This window comes from Erythrolamprus reginae (assembly GCF_031021105.1).
Source record: "Erythrolamprus reginae isolate rEryReg1 chromosome 4 unlocalized genomic scaffold, rEryReg1.hap1 SUPER_4_unloc_2, whole genome shotgun sequence".
Taxonomy (NCBI): domain Eukaryota; kingdom Metazoa; phylum Chordata; class Lepidosauria; order Squamata; family Dipsadidae; genus Erythrolamprus; species Erythrolamprus reginae.
The window spans coordinates 14,647-34,397 of NW_027248455.1; the positions used below are offsets into that span (position 1 = coordinate 14,647).

Sequence of the window (19,751 nt, forward strand, 5' to 3'; positions counted from 1 at the left end):
GCTGATAATACCTCTTTAATTGCTCCTTTCTTTGCTCTGAACGTCTCCTGCGCATGTCAATGATGGCTTGTGCTTCATCACTTAATGACTCTAAGCTCTCATGCTGTTCTCCTTCACCCCATTCCTGATTTTCCTCTCCCCCGTCCGACTGTTCAGCCCCCTCCTCTTCGCTGTCATCCTCCTCCGGGCATGGAGCCAGCAGAGACAAAGCCGGTCCCTGAGCAGCCTCAGGCTGAACCACAACACACGGAAGCAAAGAATTGCTGAAATCTCATGCGCATGCATGTCCACTCAAAAGATTTTGCTTGTGCATGAAACAAAAAATATGAAAAATTGGGGGGGGGGAGATGGCGGCGTCTGTAGGACTGCCACCGGAGCGGTCATGCACAAAATGCAATCTGGCAGCCGCTACCCATGCGCAGACCGCTATCGCACCGGTAGCAACCCACTACTGAGCTCAACAACTGTTCTTATATTTTCTGTCTATGAAAGGCTTTGTGTGTCCAGGTAACTTCTTTTCCGAAAGTATCCACTTCTGATCTGTCCCAGTTCACTGATGTCTAAGAAATCAAGGTGTGGTTGATTCATTTCAATATTCACTTGCTGAGTTTTCCCATGCCCATGCATCCCTAGGTGACTTGTTTCCATTGAAATTGAAGCTTAGGATTTTTTCACTTTCAGTCAAACCAGCAACTGGATGTGCCAAAAGATCCTGCCCTTCCATCCCACGGGAAACCTGCCCCAACTCCGAAACTGACCAATGTCTGACCTTGTACAATATTTGGCTAAGGCCCCTACAGCTTGTGGGTCTCATGATCAATAGAATAAGCGAAAGTCGGGCCCTTTTTTTGCACGAATGCCCCAGAAAGCGAGTCTTCACGAACAGTTCGACACCACATTTACCCCCGATTCATTTGGGACAGGGTTTGCACAGAAGCGGCTTCTGCAAAAAGCCAAACACCGCAAATCTGTAGCATGCACCGGCTGCGCTTGGTTTCTATGATCGGCGGATCCCAAATTAATCCCCAGCAGCACTTCTTGAATTTTACTCCCGGAGGAATAGAAGGAGCCGCTTTATGCATCGGCATCCAGGTCTTTTCTGCCGGCCAAGACCTCTTCTTGGCCTCCATGCGCTCCATCCCGACTGTGGGGGACAATCGGATTGGAGCAGCGGGAGGAAAGACACGAGGCAAATCGCGGAGTGCCCAAGCATTTTAAGGCGGCGGCGGGGTGGGCGTGCGATCGCTTGCGGGAAGCGCAAGAGCAGGAGGCAGGGTCGAGCACCCGAGGAATCTGCTTCTCCGGAGCGTCGGCCGACCCAGGTGATGCGAGCGGATCGCGATCCCAGTGAAAGGGAAGCACAGCGTCCGGGTGGATCGCCGCATTCGGAAGCCCTTTAACGCGGACGGCCAAATCGCGCGGGGTGTCTTGATTTAATCTCGGCTCTGCCGCCGGCCGATCCCTTGCAGAGTTCCTTTCTTCACGACGGGATCTTCCCGTCTCTCTCAACCCAACAGAGGGAGCCCATTCGGGTTTTGCAGCCCCCGGCTTTGGGAGTGCGAATCCAAGAAGAAAGCGAGGCTGGAAGGGAACCCGTTTGCTTCTTCCCTTTAAAAAGCCTGGGAGCCTCGGCTGTCGCCTCCCTTTCCTTTTGAAATCTGACTTGGCTTTTGGGATCAAGCTTGATTTCAGGCGTGTCCTCGCTGGCTTGCTTCGCTTTCTCAACTTCGCGGGCAAGGAGCGCTTCGAATTGCGGGGCTTTTTTGTCTTTTTAAAAATGCGATTAGAGCAAGATTGCCATGCGGCTGAGCTGTATATTGGGTTAATATTCATTTGACTTTTTAAATGTGAGGTTTTATTGGATTAAAAAATAATACTGTGGTTCCCCCCCCCCTCCATTTTAGGGGTATGCATTGTTATGGGATTGCAATTCATTTCTTCAGAGATAGAATTGTGCGAATATGTATACAGTCATATACATATAAATATGTAAATTACATGCATTACATATATGTAACTTACATATTTGTATGTATATGACTGTAATCACAGAATCATATTGAACTCGAAAGAAGGTGCTGAAAGAATTGGATTTAGATTCTATAATACAGAAATCCTGACAATAATAGGCAACTGGCTGATCAGCAAATCACAAGTTAAATCCAAATTAACCAGCCATTTTTCCTTGGTAATTTGGACAAATATGTTTCAAATGCAAAGGGAAGGAAGTAGGGAGTCATAATGAAGCTTGTTTTTACATCAATGATAATGTGCCCCCCCAATAATATATACTGCTCAAAAAAAAAGGGGAACACTTAAATAACACAAGTAAATCAAACTTCTGTGAAATCAAACTGTCCACTTAGGAAGCAACACTGATTGACAATCAATTTCACATGCTGTTGTGTACATTCAACTTTGTACAGAATAAAGTATTCAATGAGAATATTTCATTCATTCAGATCTAGGATGTGTTATTTGAGTGTTTCCTTTATTTTTTTGAGCAGTATATTATATTCCATATACGTATGTACTATGTACGTAACTTACATATTTGTATGTATATGTAACTTACATATATATAATATATATGTAATATATATAACTTACATATTTGTATGTACATGACTGTAATCACAGAATCGTATCGAAGTCGAAGGAAGGTGCTGAAAGACGATTGAATTTAGATTCTATAATACAGAAATCCTCACAATAGCAACTGGCTGATCAGCAAATCACAAGTAAAATCCAAATTAACCCACCCCTTTCCTTGTTAATTTGGACAAATGTGTTGGAAATGCAAAGCAAAGGAAGTGGGAAGTCATAGGAAACTTGTTTTTACATGAATGATAATGTATCCCCCCAATAATATACTGCTCAAAAAAATAAAGGGAACACTTAAACAACACAGTATAATTCCAAGTAAATCAAACTTCTGTGAAATTAAACTGTCCACTTGGGAAGCAACACTGATTGACAATCAATTTCACATGCTGTCAGCATATTCAACTTTGTACAGAACAAAGTGTTCAATGAGAATATTTCATTCATTCAGATCTAGGATGTGTTCTTGGAGTGTTCCCTTTATTTTTTTAAGTAGTGTATATATGACTGCATCTTAAAACACCATTGTGTTGAATGATTATTATATGTCAGATGTTTTTTTATTATAGGCTTCAGAAATTAGTAGTGCTTATAGTGTTGCAAGTGCAAAAGGGGTGCTTGCAGTAAAAGTGATGTTTCCAAAAGCAAAACAAATCCAGTGGATAATAATCTCCCTGAAACTAGGATTAAATATTACTGATGCTTGAACTCAGTTTCTCTACACCTTTTTAATTGATCTAAAGTCTCAGCTGGCAATTTCATTAATAATAATAATTAATCAAAATTATCAGGTTGTGGGGGTTTTTTGCCTTTTACTTTTGGATGTGTCAAAGCTGAAGCTGGCAATTTTGCTTGCATGTCATGAAATTTTTTTTATGTAGATTCCACCAGTGGTTCCTCCTACTTGAGACACTTTGGATTGCCCGAGTCGTTGGAGAGGGGCAGCATATAAATCCAAATAGACAGACAGACAGACAGACAGACAGAAGAGATAGATAGATAGATAGAGACAGACAGACAGACAGACAGACAGACAGACAGATGAGATATAGATTAAATAGATTAGATAGATAGGTAATAGAATAGATAGAAGAGATATGGATAAAGATGGATAAATAGATAGATTAGATTAGATAGATAGATAGAGACAGACAGACAGACAAACGAGATAGATATAATTTAAATAGATTAGATAGATAAGTAATAGAATAGACAGAAGAGATATGGATAAAGATGGATAAATAGATAGATTAGATTAGATAGATAGATAGATAGATAGATAGATAGATAGATTAAATAGGTTAGATAGATAGATCAAATCTGTGTTCGCGGGTTTCTCTGGCAAGTGGGCCAAACAAAGCCCACCTGTCCTGGACCCTCTTTAATAGTTTGGGTCCCTAACAATCTGGATAAAAAAGGCAGTTTGAATGCTTCGGTTTGAATGCCATCCAGCGTCCTGGATACACTCTCCCCGAGGGTCGTCGTGGCCTGTTCGTGGGCGGTAAGCCGGGACCCCCCTCCTCGCGTGACCCCCCCCGGGGCGACGCCGCCTCGGTTTCCACGGCAACATCCCTGGCAGTTGGCGGCGCGGGACTGCCGTTTTTTTCCCGTCCCAACAGGCGAAGCAGCCGGCTCGGATGGCGGCAGCGATTTATTCTCCGCCCCCCGGGATGGCCCTGCCTCCTTTCCAATTCCGTTTCCGGCGCGGAGAGCCGGATTGGCGCCGGCTGAGCACCGTGGATGTGGACCGCGTGGCGGCCGAAGTGAACGTAGGCGTGCTGCAGGAGCACCTGGAGCATGTCACCTTCTGCAACGTCGGCCAGGAGCGCTGCCCTCACTGCAGGGGCCCCGCCGACCCGCTCCTGCTCAAGCTCCTGCGCCTGGCCCAGCTCTGCCTCGAGTACCTGCTCCACTCCCAAAATTACCTCAGCGCCCAACTCCGCGACGGCCAGGAATTGCTCCGCGCCGCCGATGCTCAACGAGACCGGCTGGCTAAAGACGGGGCCCTCGGGGCCCAGCAGATCCGGCTGCTCAAAGAGGAGTGCAAGAACTACAAAAAGATGATCGACACCCAGCAGATAAGGAGGCTCCAGGCCCAGGCCACCTCTCACCAGGTCTGCTGCTGGCGGGTGGAGCTATTGATGGCTTTGGGGAGGTGGGATGTTCATACAGGTTTTCCTCGACTTAGAACAGCTCATGTAGTGACGATTTACAATTACAATAGAGCTGAAAAAAAGAAAGTGGCTTATGACTTTATTTATTTATTTATTTTTATTTTATTTATAATTTTACAATGGAGTTAAAAAAAAGTGGCAGGACTTCATTTATTTATTATTTTTATAATTTTATTCATAATTTTACGATGGAGCAGAAAAGAAAGTGGCTTAGGACTACATTTATTCATTTATTATTATTTTTATTTATTTATTTATTGTCTTACAATGTAGCTGAAAAAGCGACTTATTATTATTATTGTTATTATTATTCTCTTTATTATTTTATTTATTTATTTATTTATTAAAATTTATACGCTGCCCTTCTGACAGACTCAGGGAGGCTTACAATAAATAAAATAATTACAAAATTTAAAACACCCCAGTATATATTATAAAAACAGATAGGAAAGTTAAAACCCAATAAAAAAGCACAGTCATCACTCATACATAGTAGTGGCCAGAGTGGAGAACTATCGTTCAACGGCCCCAAGCCTGCCGACAAGTGTGTTTTTAATGCTTTCCAGAAGACAAGGAGAGTGGGGGCAGTACCAGTCTTTGGGGGGGGGAGTTGGTTCCAGAGCATGGGAGCCACAACAGAGAAGGCTGTCCCCCGCGGTCCCGCCAGCCGGCATTGTCTGACCAACGGGTCCTGCAGAAGGCCAACTTTGCGATCTAATCGGTTGCTGGGACATTTGTGGCAGCAGGCGGTGCCGTAAATAATCTGGTCCTAAGGTATGTAGGGCTTTATAGGTAATAACCAATGCCTTGAATTGCGTTCAGAGACCAATTGGAAGCCAGTGCAGCTTGTGGAGTGTTGAACTGATATGGGTTTATCCAGGCACGCCCACCACGACTCGCGCAGCTGCATGTTAGACAAGTTGAAGTCTCTAAACGTTCTTCAAGGGTAGCCCTAAGTAGAGTGCATTGCAGTAATCGAGCCTCACATCAACTGGGTACTGCCATCAGCTGTCACCAGTAGTGATTTAGAAGAATTCAGTTTCTTTTTATGCATTGTACTTCAAAAAGCATGTTAAAAGCATATGCTTATAATGTTTGTAATACTGATACATTTTAATCAGAAGTCTTTTTGAGTCCTTTTGTTTCGGGATTGAGTTCCCTGCACCATCTTTCTACTATTAAATTACTTAAATGGCACTTGTTTTCAGAACAAAACTGTCATTCAAAATAATGACAAACATCAAATCATCTAGAGATCAAAATAAACATCCAGAGATAAATATCCTTAGTGGCACAGATGTTGTTTAACCAAACTTTTATTTTACAGTGTCAGTTTTGTGACAAAGCCTTTATGAACGCTACCTACCTGCACAACCATTTGCAGCGTCGCCATTCAGAACAACCAGTCATTGGTGGTGAGTGTGTAATAAATAGATTTCAAATCTTACATCCAATCCATAATTTTTCTTGTTTGAAAAAAGCAAACAAGGACAGTAGGTGCTATTTGCAGAATGAGGAGGAGACTTTGTTTGGAGAGCTGTTTCATTATTAGAAAATCCAGCACATTTGTTACTACTTACTGTTGTGAGCTGCCCCGAGTGTTCAGAGAGGGGCGGCATACAAGTCTAATAAATTATTATTATTAATTATTATTATTATTGCCAATATATGAGAACCCACTAAAGCCTTTGTTAAGCTAAAGTGAATTGTACAAATGCAGTTTGTATAGTTTGTATATATAAAACCAGAGGTGGGTTCCTGCCGGTTTGGGCTAGCTTTATAGAATCGGTAGCGGGAATTTCCCCCTGCTCACCGAATCGGCAGTGATGATTGGCTGGAAGTGCCCCCGAACTGGCTTTCTCAGTAGCACCATAGGCGCCACCATCTTGTTTTTTTGCTTCTGCGCATGCACAGAACCTGGTTTGCACCTGTGTGGCACGCAACATATGTGTACACACGTGAGGAAGTGAACCAGCAGAGAACTAAGTCAGAACCCACCTCTGTATAAAACATTATCTAACTTTAGTGTTTTTTAAATTTAGTTTTTATTTTTAAATGAGTTTTAGTTTTTTTATTATGATCAGAGGAAAGGATCTACAGCTAATCCCCGACGTACAACTGTAATTGAGTCTGGCATTTAATCATTATGGTTGTAAAACAGGTCATCACATGACTGACCCAAGTTCATTAAATAAACACTAGGCTCATTAAACAAATCTGTTGTCCGCTGTAGGCTTTTGTTCTCCACTGCACTGCTCAGAGAGTCCAATGTGGGTTATTCTTCAGCCTCATTGGCAGGGACTGAGTTAAAAATTAGCATAAATGTTATGTCCCGCCCACCACTGCTTCCTTAGGTCAGTCTTAAAAACTCAGTCATAGTGTAGGGACTATGAGTTTTCTTCTCACAAAGAGTGTGATTTTTAATTCATCTAAGTACTTGTTTTTTCCTAACTAACTCTTCTTTCTTTCACAGGAGGAAGAAGAAAAGGTTTCCTGCTGAGAGCCTCTTCCCCCCGGGGTATTGCTCTCCAACTCTTCACCCCTGAGAGACCTGCTCTCTGGAGCACTGCCTCGAAGACAGGGAAGAAACTTAAGGGGTCCCTGACGTTCGCGATCAAACCCCCCCCGCCACTGCCACTTTTCTACCGAAAAAGGGGTTTCCCGGCTGGGATTTCCTGAGGGGACGAATCAGCTGTTTGGCGGCTCCGTTATCGGCCGCCGATCTCCATCAGCGCAGCAAGACCAGCGGGGGTCATTTTAGAGAGCAGCAACTGCAATCGAGGCTGGAAGCTTCTCCTCGCCGCCTGAGGTTCCGACTGCCATTTTGTGGGGGAGAAACACTGAGCTGCCGGCATACGAAGGCACTGAGATGCCTCAGCCATTTTAGGGCTTAGTACCGCCCCCTATTCGGATGCCATTTTGAGGCAGCAGGTGGGGGCCATAGGCCAATGAGACAGCAAAGCTAATTACTCAACGGTCGCCATTTTTAAACAAGGGGCGTTACCATGGCAATTAAGGAATTTAGGTCTTGACCAATCACCGGAAGGAGGGTCAGTGACTAGTTCCTCTGAGGACTGATTCAGCATTCATTTTACCATCTTGTGCAGACTAGTCCTTCGTATTATTAGGATTGCCCAGCTGCCCCCTCTACAAATAAAGGCAAGGATAAGAGCCATAGCACTAAATCAAAGGGAAAATCTTCTCAATCCTCAGTGGCCTTAAAGGAGGCTGAGAAGAGAATCAAAGCGCTGGAGGCTCAGCTGGAAATGAACAGACCAAGGCAAGGACCTAGTCCTTCTACCAGCACTATCCCACCTCATCAACAGAGCCCTTTGGCTTCTGCTGCTGCCTTCAAGGGACCTCACCTCACTGGAGCTGGGGATTTGTCCCCTGATCGCCCATTGAGTGCCTTATTGCCATCTGAAGTGATTCAAAGGGCAGAATGATCCAGACCACCCCAATCATGGTCTCAATCGGCACAACCTCCAGCAGCCACCTTTACCCCAACTGCAGCAGGTCTCAGGGGCCCCATGGACAATTGGCAGACTATGTCTCCTTCATTACAAGACATGATAGCGTCTGCATATTCCCAGGGCATTGCAGTGGGTGCCCAGCAACGCCCATCTCCTTTACCACCTCGATCCAATAGACAAGACCTTTGGGTAGCCCCTGCTTCTGCCCCATCTTTACATGATTCCTTTCAGGAGGACCAGGGCCCAAGGGAGATGGCCACAGATCCAGAGGAGGAACTCTCGGAGGATGAGGCCAACCTACCTGACCAGCCCCCTTTCACTGGGCTATTCAAACATTCCCTATTCAGGGTCCTTTTAAACAAGGCCAAGACCACGCTGCTACCAGATAATTCAGCAAAACCAGCGGGTCAAGAGGTGGGCATCATGCCAGCGGACAGACTCATTAATGAGCCCCAGAGGGAATATGAGCACATTCCCGCAGTACCTATCTTTGCAGAGAATATAAAGAGACCCTGGCAGAATCCATCAGCAGCCCTGGGGCCCTCAGCCTTGGACAAAAGATTTTACTCCTTTGATCCAGAGGTAGAGGACTTACTTCAGTATCCTTCAGTAGATACTCCAGTCACATCATTGATGTCTAACGCAGTGGTACTATCAGATATGGCAGACGGTCTGAGACCAGAGGACAAAAGGGTGGAAAACCTGATTAAAAGGGTCCACCAATTACCTGCTTGGTCCTTGATGCCCTCCTTCTTTAATAGGGCCTCCATCCTGTGGCTCCAGGATATACTCCCCAGACTAGGCTCAGAGGACATCCGTCTTCGCCAAGACATCAAAAAGCTCATCGCCACTGCCGAGATTTCTGCAGATGCCACCTTGGCGGCAGCAAGATTTTCATCTCAAGCAATGGCAACTAACCTCTCAGCTCGACGCCTGCTTTGGCTTTGTTCATGGCAGGCAGACGCGAAATCAAAATGGTGTCTAGCTACAGCTCCTTATCAAGGTTCTAAGCTCTTTGTTGAGTCATTAGACTCTGTCCTGACTGAGGACAGAGATAAGAAGAAAGTGTTACCAAGGTCGGCAAGAAGGCAAGACAGACGAGGGGCGCCATATTTCCATAGACAGCCCTTTCGATCGGAACCCTCCTCAACTTCGTCCCCAGTTGCACGGGCTTATGGACAGGGGACTTACACCCAACCATCTTACCGAGCTGACCGAGGCGGCTATAGGGACAGGAACCGCTAGTTTCAACAACCTCGCAGATCCTACAGAGGTGGCAACAGAGGAGGTTATCGCAAGCAAAAATGACTCCTCCCTCGATCCGCCCATCAGTGGTCGCCTGCAATTCTTCACCGAATTTTGGGAATCCATATCCATCGACACATGGGCCTTAGAGACTGTGGAACAAGGCCTGCGAATAAACTTTTGGCAAATTCCTCCAAACAGATTCATACGATGCCTGACTTTACTTCATCCGCAAAAGCGATCTCTTATTTTCCAGGAGGTCCAACATCTCTTGGACATTGGGGCAATAGAACCAGTTCCGACAGACCAGAGAGGTCAAGGGTTCTACTCCATAGTATTCGTAGTCCCCAAGTCCTCCGGCGGATGCCGCCTAATTTTGAACCTCAGACAACTGAACATTTACATCCGGTATCAGAGGTTCAAGATGCATTCGTTACATACCATTCTGGCATCTATTTGTCATCAGGATTGGATGACCTCCATCAACCTGAAGGAAGCGTATCTACACGTTCCGGTCCATCCACATCACCGTCAATTTCTCGGAGAGGGCCGGCATACAATATACATTTGTACAATATACATTTTCATACATTACCATTTCCATTATCTGTTCCTACAAACCTATTTCACTGATCAGTAATCCTCTGGTCTAGTTAGATTGGAATATTTTGCGATCCACATATCACAATTAATGTTAAGGTTTCATTGGTTTGGAATAAGCATCATGATCAAAATACAGGAATTTGTAGAAAAGGACTTTCTAAAATTCTTAAAATAGCTTTTTCATTCAATTTCAGGAATATGAAGATCACCGATCCAAACAGGAGGAGATTCGGCAGTCATTTTACAAATGGAAAGAGGAAGAAATTGGTCCTGAAATTTTCACTGTAACAAAAATGTTAGAGGATGTGTCAATCTTCCCATTGCAATGAGCTTCACGTATTTCTAAACAATGGGATATTTCCCCCCAGCAAAATCAGTTTTGTAATAATTATTAAAACTTTATTAAAACTTTGTAATAAAGTTTTTAAAAAGTATTTGTGGCATTTTAAATTATTTGTGTCTTAGCGGCAGTCCCCTTGGGACTGGGCGGCATAGAAGTACAGTGGTACCTCATCATACGAACCCCCCGTGATACGAACATTTCAAGATACGAACCCTGGGTTTGGAAATTTTTTGCCTCTTTTTACGAACTTTTTTCAACTTACGAACCTGAACCCGGGTCCGTGGGCTCTCTTACTGTGCTTGCGCTCTCTGACTGCTGAAGGGATTCCCCTGCCTTATGACTGTCATGGCCGGGATTTCCCTTTTTGATTACAACCCCTGGTGGGATGGGAGGGGAAGAGCTGCGCCTGAACCTGGAGCCCGCCTATGAGCCGCCCTGCTCGGAGGAGAAGCCACAGCTGCCACTGCCGCTGCAGCCACCCAAAAGCGGCTGCAAGAGGGCTTTATACGGATTGTTGCTGGCCGAAGCGCCTGGGGTTTTTCCTTTGCTTTCCAGAGGCTGGGCGAGATCCCCTCTCCTCCTAAACCTCCTCCAGGGACAGACGTGCGCTCTCCTTTGTGTCCACGGCCAGAGGAGCGGCGGCCAGTTGAAGTAGCAGCTGCTTCTCCTCCCTCTAATCCTGAGCAGCCCATCTATCCATCACCTACCTGGATAGAAAGAAAAAGAAAGAAAGATAGATAGATAGATAATGGATAGAAAGAAAAAGAAAAAAAGATAGATAGATAGATAATGGATAGAAAGAAAGAAAGATAGATAGATAGATAGATAGATAGATAGATAATGGATAGAAAGAAAGAGAGATAGAAAGAAAGAAAGAAAGCTCCCACCCGGGTTTCGTGAGGGCCAGCCGATTGCCGGTCCAGCACACCACCAAAACACGCTCAGTCGGAGGGGGGGGGGAAAGCTCTGGGAAAGACAGGGAAGCCCCCTCCCCTCCATCCACACACAAACCACTCCAGGGAAATACGAGGCTGCGAAGCTGCGTGAAGCACATATGGGAGGAAGCCTCTGAGGAGAAGGTTGAAGGGTGGAGAAATAAAGAAAGAAACTCGTGTTCCCCAGTCCCTCCGCTGCTCTCTCGTGTCCAGGGGGCGAGCCCAGCACAGCAGACAGGCAGCTTCTGGTGTCATTGCAAAGGAGAGGCAGTCAGAGGAACGGAACAGAACGGAATAGAAACAGTTTAATCCTCGGCAGCCGGGCGAGTCTAAGCGTCTTCTACACGATCCGTCTCACCCCTCTTGCCCATCAGAAAGAGAAAAAGATGAGGAAAGAGAGGAAGGAAAAGATGGGTGTGTGTGTGTGTGTGAGAGAGAGGGGGGGCTGACTGCCTCTCCTTTGCAATGATACTCGAAGCTGCCTAGCTGCTTCGTCCCTATCCCAGTTGAAAGACCCTTCCCCCCAATTTTCTTAACGTATCCAGGACTGGCAACTGTTTCAGTTTTCTTCTTAGGATGGATTGGTGGGTGGGTGGGTGGGTGGGTGGATGGATGGATAGATAGATAATGGATAGAAAGAAAGAAAGAAAGATAGATAGATAGATAGATAGATAGATAATGGATAGAAAGAGATAGATAGATAGATAGATAGATAGATAGATGATGGATGGATGGATGGATAGATAATGGATGGATGGATAGATAGATAGAGTGAAAGATAATGGATAGATGGATAGATAGATAGATATAATGGATGGATAGAGAGAAAGAAAGATAGAAAGAAAGAAAGCCCCCACCCAGGTTTTCGTGAGGGCCAGCCCATTGCCGTCCCAGCACACCACCAAAACACGCTCTGTCGGAGGGGGGGGGGGAAAGCTCTGGGAAAGACAGGGTAGCCCCCCCTCCATCCACACACAAACCCCATATGGGAGGAAGCCTCTGAGGAGAAGGTTGAAGGGTGGAGAAATAAAGAAACCCGTGTTCCCCAGTCGCTCCGCTGCTCTCTTGTTGTCAGGCAAAGCCGCCGGGCATGTCCAGGGGGCGAGCCCAGCACAGCAGACAGGCAGCTTCTGGTGTCATTGCAGTCAGCCTCTCTCTCTCTCTCTCTCTCTCTCTCACACACACACACACACACACACACACACACACACGTGTCAATGATCCATGAATGGGGAAAACCATTAAAGGATACAGGTATGTTCATGCTAGAATTGCTGTGTTATATTTTTCCTGAACAATTTCCAATGGGGGGGGTAGGAATTTAATCTAGACCTACATCTACTGTGGCTGTGGATACTGTGTACATAGATGTACCAGTTGCATGATAGCTTAGTGCAGAAGAAGGAAGAGTTCCTGTGACAAGATGTACAACTCTCCCATTGCAGTCATTGAGAGGGTGGTGAGAGTTTCACGCATTTCCTAGCTTTGCCCAATGGGGATTCCAAAGTTGGAATGGTCCCATATTGTCCAACTATGGTTATGGGAGATGGCAGATCTAAACTGGATAATAATGAGAATCTTAAGGACAAAAAGATTAAACTAAACTGGCTCTTCCAGTTGACTTGAGGCTCCAACAGGGGGGCTTCACATTGGCGGCAGTTCCTAGATTAATAACAGATACTACACACACAACCCTTTCATTTTTTAAACTGGTATTGTATTTCAATTATTATACTTTATATTTCTATCTTTTGATATTGTAAGGCACTCAAGAGTTAGTGTGTGGTAAAATGGATGGCTAACAAATTTTACAAAGAGGGAGTCAACTTATTCTGCAAAGCAACTGAGGGTAGAACAAGAAGCAATGGGTGGAAACTAAATAAGGAGAGAGGTAACTTAGAACTAAGGAAAAATTTCCTGACAGAACAATTAGCCAGCGGAACAGCTTGCCTCCAGAAGTTGTGAATACTCCAACACTAGAAATTTTTAAGAAGATGTTGGATAATCATTTGTCTAACGTAATGAAGGGTTTCCTACCTCAGCAGGGGGTTGGACTAGAAGACTTCCAAGGCTCCTTCCAACTCTTTTTGTTGTTGTTGTTGTTATATAAATAAATGACTCCATCCTGCAGTGATGCTGTCCGTCCCATATTTTTCTAGCTCACTAAGAAATAGATTACGATCTACTTTGTCAAATGCTTTATATTGAAGTCCATGTGTCCACAGCATTTTGCTGGTCCACTAAACGGTTGATTTCATTATTTTGGAAACTTGGGCAGAATTCAGCAAAACAGACAACGGGCAATTTACGAGTTCACGGACTCAATCCCTAAACACGATTCATACGAAGCAAAAAGCCATTGATTTAATGAGCACAGCTTGCATACAGGCTACAACTTTTTAATTATAAAATGGTCCCAGGCAGTGAAGGGGCTGCTCTTCTTCGGTGTTACCGGTGAGCTCTCCAAGACTGACACGAGCGCGGGTTGGCACAAGATTCAGCTTCTGCGCATGCAGAAGCAAAATCTCCCATGAGGACACACACACACACAAGATTTCACCTCTTTTCAGAGATTTCTTTGTGTTCGTGCGCAGAAGCAAAAACTGCCGAAAATAGGCAAGATCTCACATGTGCAAGCATCTTCACACAAGATTTCGCTTGCAGAACATGTGCAGAAGCTGAATCTTGCATGGGGGCACACATGCATCCATTGGGGACACACAGCTGTGTGAGCATCCTGGTTTTTACTACCATGCTGTCATGTGGCCACATACCAGGTGCAGCCCACTAGTCCCAGAACTATGTCTGCAAATGCCAACCTTTAAAGGATCACCTACAGTTCCATGAGAACAGAGAATACTATTAGAATAGTTTGAGCTTTGACTACTCTGTACTCATAGTCATACTGAGTTTGTTTACTAGTATTTTTGAGTTTCTCTTTTACCAGTATCATGTATATGAATATTGTTATACCTCTGTATACCACCAATACCTACAAACAAACAAATAAAATAAATAATATTTCATCGTAGCCCCTTCTGCAAGGAAGGCTGTAACTTCCTCTCCCACCTTTGCAATGATCCCAAGTGAGGCCATGTTTTTAGCTCTATAGGAAGAAGGTTAATATAACGCGAGCAGTTTAACCCAGGAGTAGGCAAAGTTGGCTCCTCTATGACTTGTGGACTTCATCTCCCAGAATTCCTCAGCCAATTATGCTAGCTCAGGAATTCTGGGAGTTGAAGTCCCCGTCATAGAAGAGCCAACTTTGCTTACCCCTGCTTTAACCCGTGTCTATGGATTCCCTTCCTGCCTCTGCCCTGCCGCAAATCCCTTCTTCTCACCCAAGTCCCTAAACTTCCCAGGTAAAAACTGCCAACCCCAGCGGCCAAAGTTTCTCTCACCCTCGTAGTGCAGATCTCAGAGGAACAACAGCAACGGCAACGTCGAGCCAAGCTTGTGAACGCAAATCCGGGGAGAAACCATGATGGCCCGCAGGCTCCCAAGCGCCCAACCGCCGAACTCGCTTGGAAAGTTTACCTCAGAGAACTCCGAAACTCTTTCGACATGCTAAAAGCAAGGATCCCCCCGGTGGGTCGTGGGAGCCTCCGATTGGCCGGCGCGTCCGCGGTCCCGCCTCTCGCTAGGGGAACGTGGAGAGCAGGAGAGGCTACTGTCACAAGGCTCCGCCTTTCTATCGCTCGCGCAGACGCGCGCTAAGGGCAAGTGAAGCTTGAGCTGACGAAACAAGTGCCCTCACTTCGATTCCCGCTCGTTTGCGGCTCTGAAAGGCGAGCGGAGGAATGACGCTTGCGTCTGAGAAAACCTTCACGGGTGAACGAGATGAGCGGCGGGCGAACGAGGCGAGCGGCGGGCGAACGAGGCGAGCGGCGGGCGAACGAGGCGAGCGGCGGGCGAACGAGGCGAGCGGCGGGTGCGAGGCGAGCGGCGGGCGAACGAGGTGAGCGAACGAGGCGAGCGGTGGGTGCGAGGCGAGCGGCGGGCGAACGAGGCGAGCGGCGGGCGAACGAGGCGAGCGGCGGGTGCGAGGCGAGCGGCGGGCGAACGAGGCGAGCGGCGGGCGAACGAGGCGAGCGGCGGGTGCGAGGCGAGCGGCGGGCGAACGAGGCGAGCGGCGGGCGAACGAGGCGAGCGGCGGGTGCGAGGCGAGCGGCGGGTGAACGGGGCGATCGGCGAGCGGGCATCAGCGAGGATCCGAGGCGGCGGGGAAGATCCAGGGAAGGTTCCTTCGGCTACCTAGCAGCTGATCTGCTTGGTAGCGCAGCAGCAGCGAGGAGCCGAAGATGGGGTTTCCCCTTTGTGTGGGCGGCTGGGAAACCCCAATCTTCGGCTCCTCGCTGCTGCTGCGCTACCAAGCAGATCAGCTGCTAGGCGGCCAAAGGAACCTTCCCTGGGTCTTCCCCACCGCCCACACGCAAACCCCACCATCTGCGCATGTGCGACCATGAAAAAAAAGGGCACGCATGCGCAGATGGTGTTTTTACTTCCGGAACCCTACATTGCGAAAAATCGATTATCGCGAGGGGTCCTGGAACGGAACCCTCGCGATAATGGAGGGATCACTGTATAGGTTTTCCTGTTTGAGCAGGGGCTTAGACTAGAACAGTCTAAGCGAAAGTCGGTCCCTTTTTTTGCACGAATGTCCCAGAAAGCGAGTCCTCATGAACAGCTCGTCCCTTCAGCAGCGAGGGAGGGAAGGCAGAGGGCGAGGGAGCGAGCGAGCGCTCTTGTCCTCTGTGCCCTCTGCAGCCTGCCTTCCTTCTTCTTTGCCGCCGCTGAGGGACGGAGAAAGATAGAAAGGAAAGAAGGAGGGAGAAATAGAAAGGAAAGAGGGAGGGAGGAAAGAGGGAGGGAGAGATAGAAAAGAAAGAGGAAGGGAGAGATAGAAAGGAAAGAGGAAGGGAGACAGAGAGAGAAAGAGAGACATAGCAAGAGAGAGAGAAAAAAAGAGATAGCAAGAGAGAAAGAGAGAGAGAGAAAGAGACATAGCAAGAGAGACAGAAAGAGAGAGAATGAAAGAGAGATAGCAAGAGAGGCAGAGAGAGAGCAAGGGAGAGAGAAAGACATAGAGGGAGGGAAGGAGGGAGAGAGAGAGCAAAAAAGAGAGGAAGAAAGAAAGAGGGATAGAGAGAGAGAAAGAAGGGAAGGAAGGAAGAGAGAGAAAGAGGGAGGGAGAAATAGAGTGAAATGGAGGAAGAGATATTTTTTTTGTCCAAACTTTTCTTTAGCCCCCCCGCCCCCCCCCCCCCCCCATTCAGTGTTCCCCAGGATTTTGAAAATATGAATAATGTGCTGTGGCTCAAAAAAGGTTGGGAAACACTGGACTAGAAGACCTCTTAGGTCTCTTCCAGATTTTGCTCTGTTCTATTATATTCCATGCTGTCATCTCGAAATGAGATGGGTGGCAATAAATAACAGGTCTACAAAAGAATATTTTTTTAAAAACCATCACAGGTGACCTTGTACTTTTCTGAATCATTTTTTATTCTGATTTCAAAAATGTATATTGTTTTTCTGTAGCAGGTATAGTTTTCATGGAGCAGCATCATTATTACAAGGTATAGGTAATATACTGGTGACATTAGATAGAATAGAATCATTTTATTGGCCAAGTGTGATTGGACGCACAAGGAATTTGTCTTGGTGCATATGCCCTCAGTGTACATAAAAGAAAATATAGATTTGTCAAGAATCATGTGATACAACAGTAACACAGGTGTACAAAAAAAAAATTTAATCATCGCAGTTGACCTTGTAATTTTCTGAATCATTTTTTGTTCTGATTTCAAAAATGTATATTGTTTTTCTTTAGCGTGCATAGTTTCCACAGAGCAGCATCATTATTATAAGGCAGTGATGGCAAACCTATGGCATGGGTGCCACAGGTGGCACACGGAGCCATATCGGCTAGCACATGAGCCATTGCCCTAGCTCAGCTCCAACGTACATTAAGAAAACAGTAATTACTACACACGTTAAAAATGTTGAAATAATGTAATAACAAAAACGCTTCTATATCAGACACTTTATGCAATGGAGCAAAACTAAGCATATTTTGGAACCAGCACATCAAACTCCATAAAACAGACATATAGGGTGCGTTCCAAAAGTAATGCAATTTTTTTAAAAAGTTGTTTATTCAATAAATTTGCACAAACATGTAAAATTCTTCAAAGCACTGTCCTTCGGCCTCTACACATTTTTTCCAGTGACTGCCATGACCGGCATGCGCCCTGGAAGGCATCTTCGGGGACCTCTCGCAAGGTCTTCGTCACAGCTGATTGGATCTCTTCTATGGACGAAAAACGTGCCTTGCCCCAACGTGCTATGAGTTTGTGAGTTCCTGGCCAAACACCATGTGCCAAAGCTGCCCCCCCCCGTAGTCCTGACGTCGCCCCAGCAGACTTCTTTTTGTTCCCAGCTCTGAAGGGAACCCGTTTTTCGTCCATAGAAGAGATCCAATCAGCCGTGACAAAGACCTTGCGAGAGGTCTCTGAAAACGCCTTCCAGGGCGTGTACCAGTCATGGCAGTCACTGGAAAAAATGTGTAGAGGCCCAAGGACAGTACTTTGAAAACATTTAAGTGATTGTGCAAATCTGTTCAATAAATTACTTTTAAAAAATTGCATTACTTTGGGAACACATCCTGTATTATTGTATTATTAGGCCATCAGCTACATTCAGGGCCGCCGATAGACTGGTATTACTGGTAGCGGCGTCCCGGGCCCCGGCCAAATTGGAAAATGGGGGGCGGGCGGGCCCGGTGCCCGCCAAAAACTCCCCAACTCCGATTGAGACAAACTCTGCCTCTGCGGCCCGCACCTTCTTCCCACCCCCAACGAGGAAAGAAGGCAGAGAGGCCGGCAGACAGGCAGGGAGCCCCGATGGCAGCCGCGGAAGGAGGAAAGACCGCGTGGTTGGCTCAATCCTCTGGAAGCCAACCCGCGCTGCTGGGGAAGCGGAATTGGGGAAGCCGGGAGAGGGCTGAGCCCGGCCGGCTTCTCCGCCGGCCTTGTGTCCCCCCGAGGATTGCAAGGGCAAGAGAGCCGCGCCTTTCGGCTTCCGGAAGTGCTGGGCCGGGGGTTCGGGGGGGCCATGGACGCCGCCCGGAGCCAATGGCTTCTTTTGGGCTTACTCGAATTCCTGCTGCTGGTAAGCGCGCGCGGGTGGCCGGGTGGGAAGGGCGAGGCGCGAGGGGGAGGCAAGTGGAGAAGCGGAGAGAGAGAGAAGTGGACCAAAAGAAAGAAAAGGGAAAGAGAGGGAGGGAAAGAGAAATGGAGAGGAAGGAAGGAGGGAGGGGAGGGAGGGAGAGAAGGAAGGAAGAGAAAGGTGAGTAGAAAGAGAGGGAGAGAGAGAGGAGAGAGAAAGGAAGAGGAGAGATAGAAAGGAAGAGAGAGAAAGAAAGAGGGATAGAAAGAGAGAGAGAGTGAGAGATGCTCAGTGAGCCTTTCTTTGAAGTTGCCTTTCTTTCTTTCTTTCTTTCTTTCTTTCTCTTTCTCTCTTGCTCTCTTGCTCTTTCATTCTTTTTTCTTTCTCTTTCTTTCTTTCTCTTGCTTTCTCTCCTTCCTTCCCTCCTTCCATTTCTTTCATCCCCCCTCTCTATTTTTATTTCTCTTTCATTCTTTCTTTCTCTATTTCTTGCTTTCTTTCTTGCTCTTTTTCTTTCTCTCTTTTACCTTCCCTTCCTCTATTTCTTCTTTTCTTTCTCCTTCCTACCTTCTTCCCTCCCTCCCTTTCTTCAGTCCTTCCTCTCTTACTCTCCCCTTTCATAAGTTTCCTTGCTTCCTTCCTCTGTTCCTGTCCCTTCCCCCTTTCTTTCTTTCTTTCTTTCCTTCCCTCCCTCTATTTCTTGCTTTCCTTCTCCTTCCTCCCTTGTTTCCTCCCTCATTCCCTTCTTTCACTCCTTCTTCTCTTACTCTCCCCTTTCACACCTTTCCTTGCTTCCTTTGCACCCTTCCTCTGTTCCTGTCCCTTCCCTCTTTCCTTCCTTCCTTCCCACCCTCCGTCCATTCATTCACCCATTCCTCTCTTGATCGCCCCTTTTACCATTCCTTCCTTCCTTCCTTCCGATGTGGGCCCGGGCCGGCAGAGTAGTTTGCTTTTGCACCCCGTCTCGAGCTCCCTTGGTGCCAACCCGGCCCTCCCCACTTCAGAGAGAAGGGGGAGAAAGAGAGAGAGAGAAAGAGAAAGAGAGAGATAAAAAGAGAAAGATAGAGGGAGGGAGAGAAAGAGATAGAAAGAGACAAAGAGAGGGGGAGAGAAAGAAAGAGAGAAAGGGAGAAAAAAGAGAGAAAGAGAGATAAAAAGAGGAAGAGAAAGAGAGGGGGAGGGAGAGAAAGAGAAAGAAAGAGAGAAG

At 46.5% G+C, this 19,751-nt stretch overlaps 1 pseudogene; it reads left to right on the forward strand.

Moving 5' to 3' along the window:
* Nucleotides 1-382: 382 nt before the first annotated feature.
* Nucleotides 383-19,751, forward strand: part of LOC139155221 (cilium assembly protein DZIP1-like) — a 56,096-nt pseudogene continuing 36,727 nt past the window's right edge.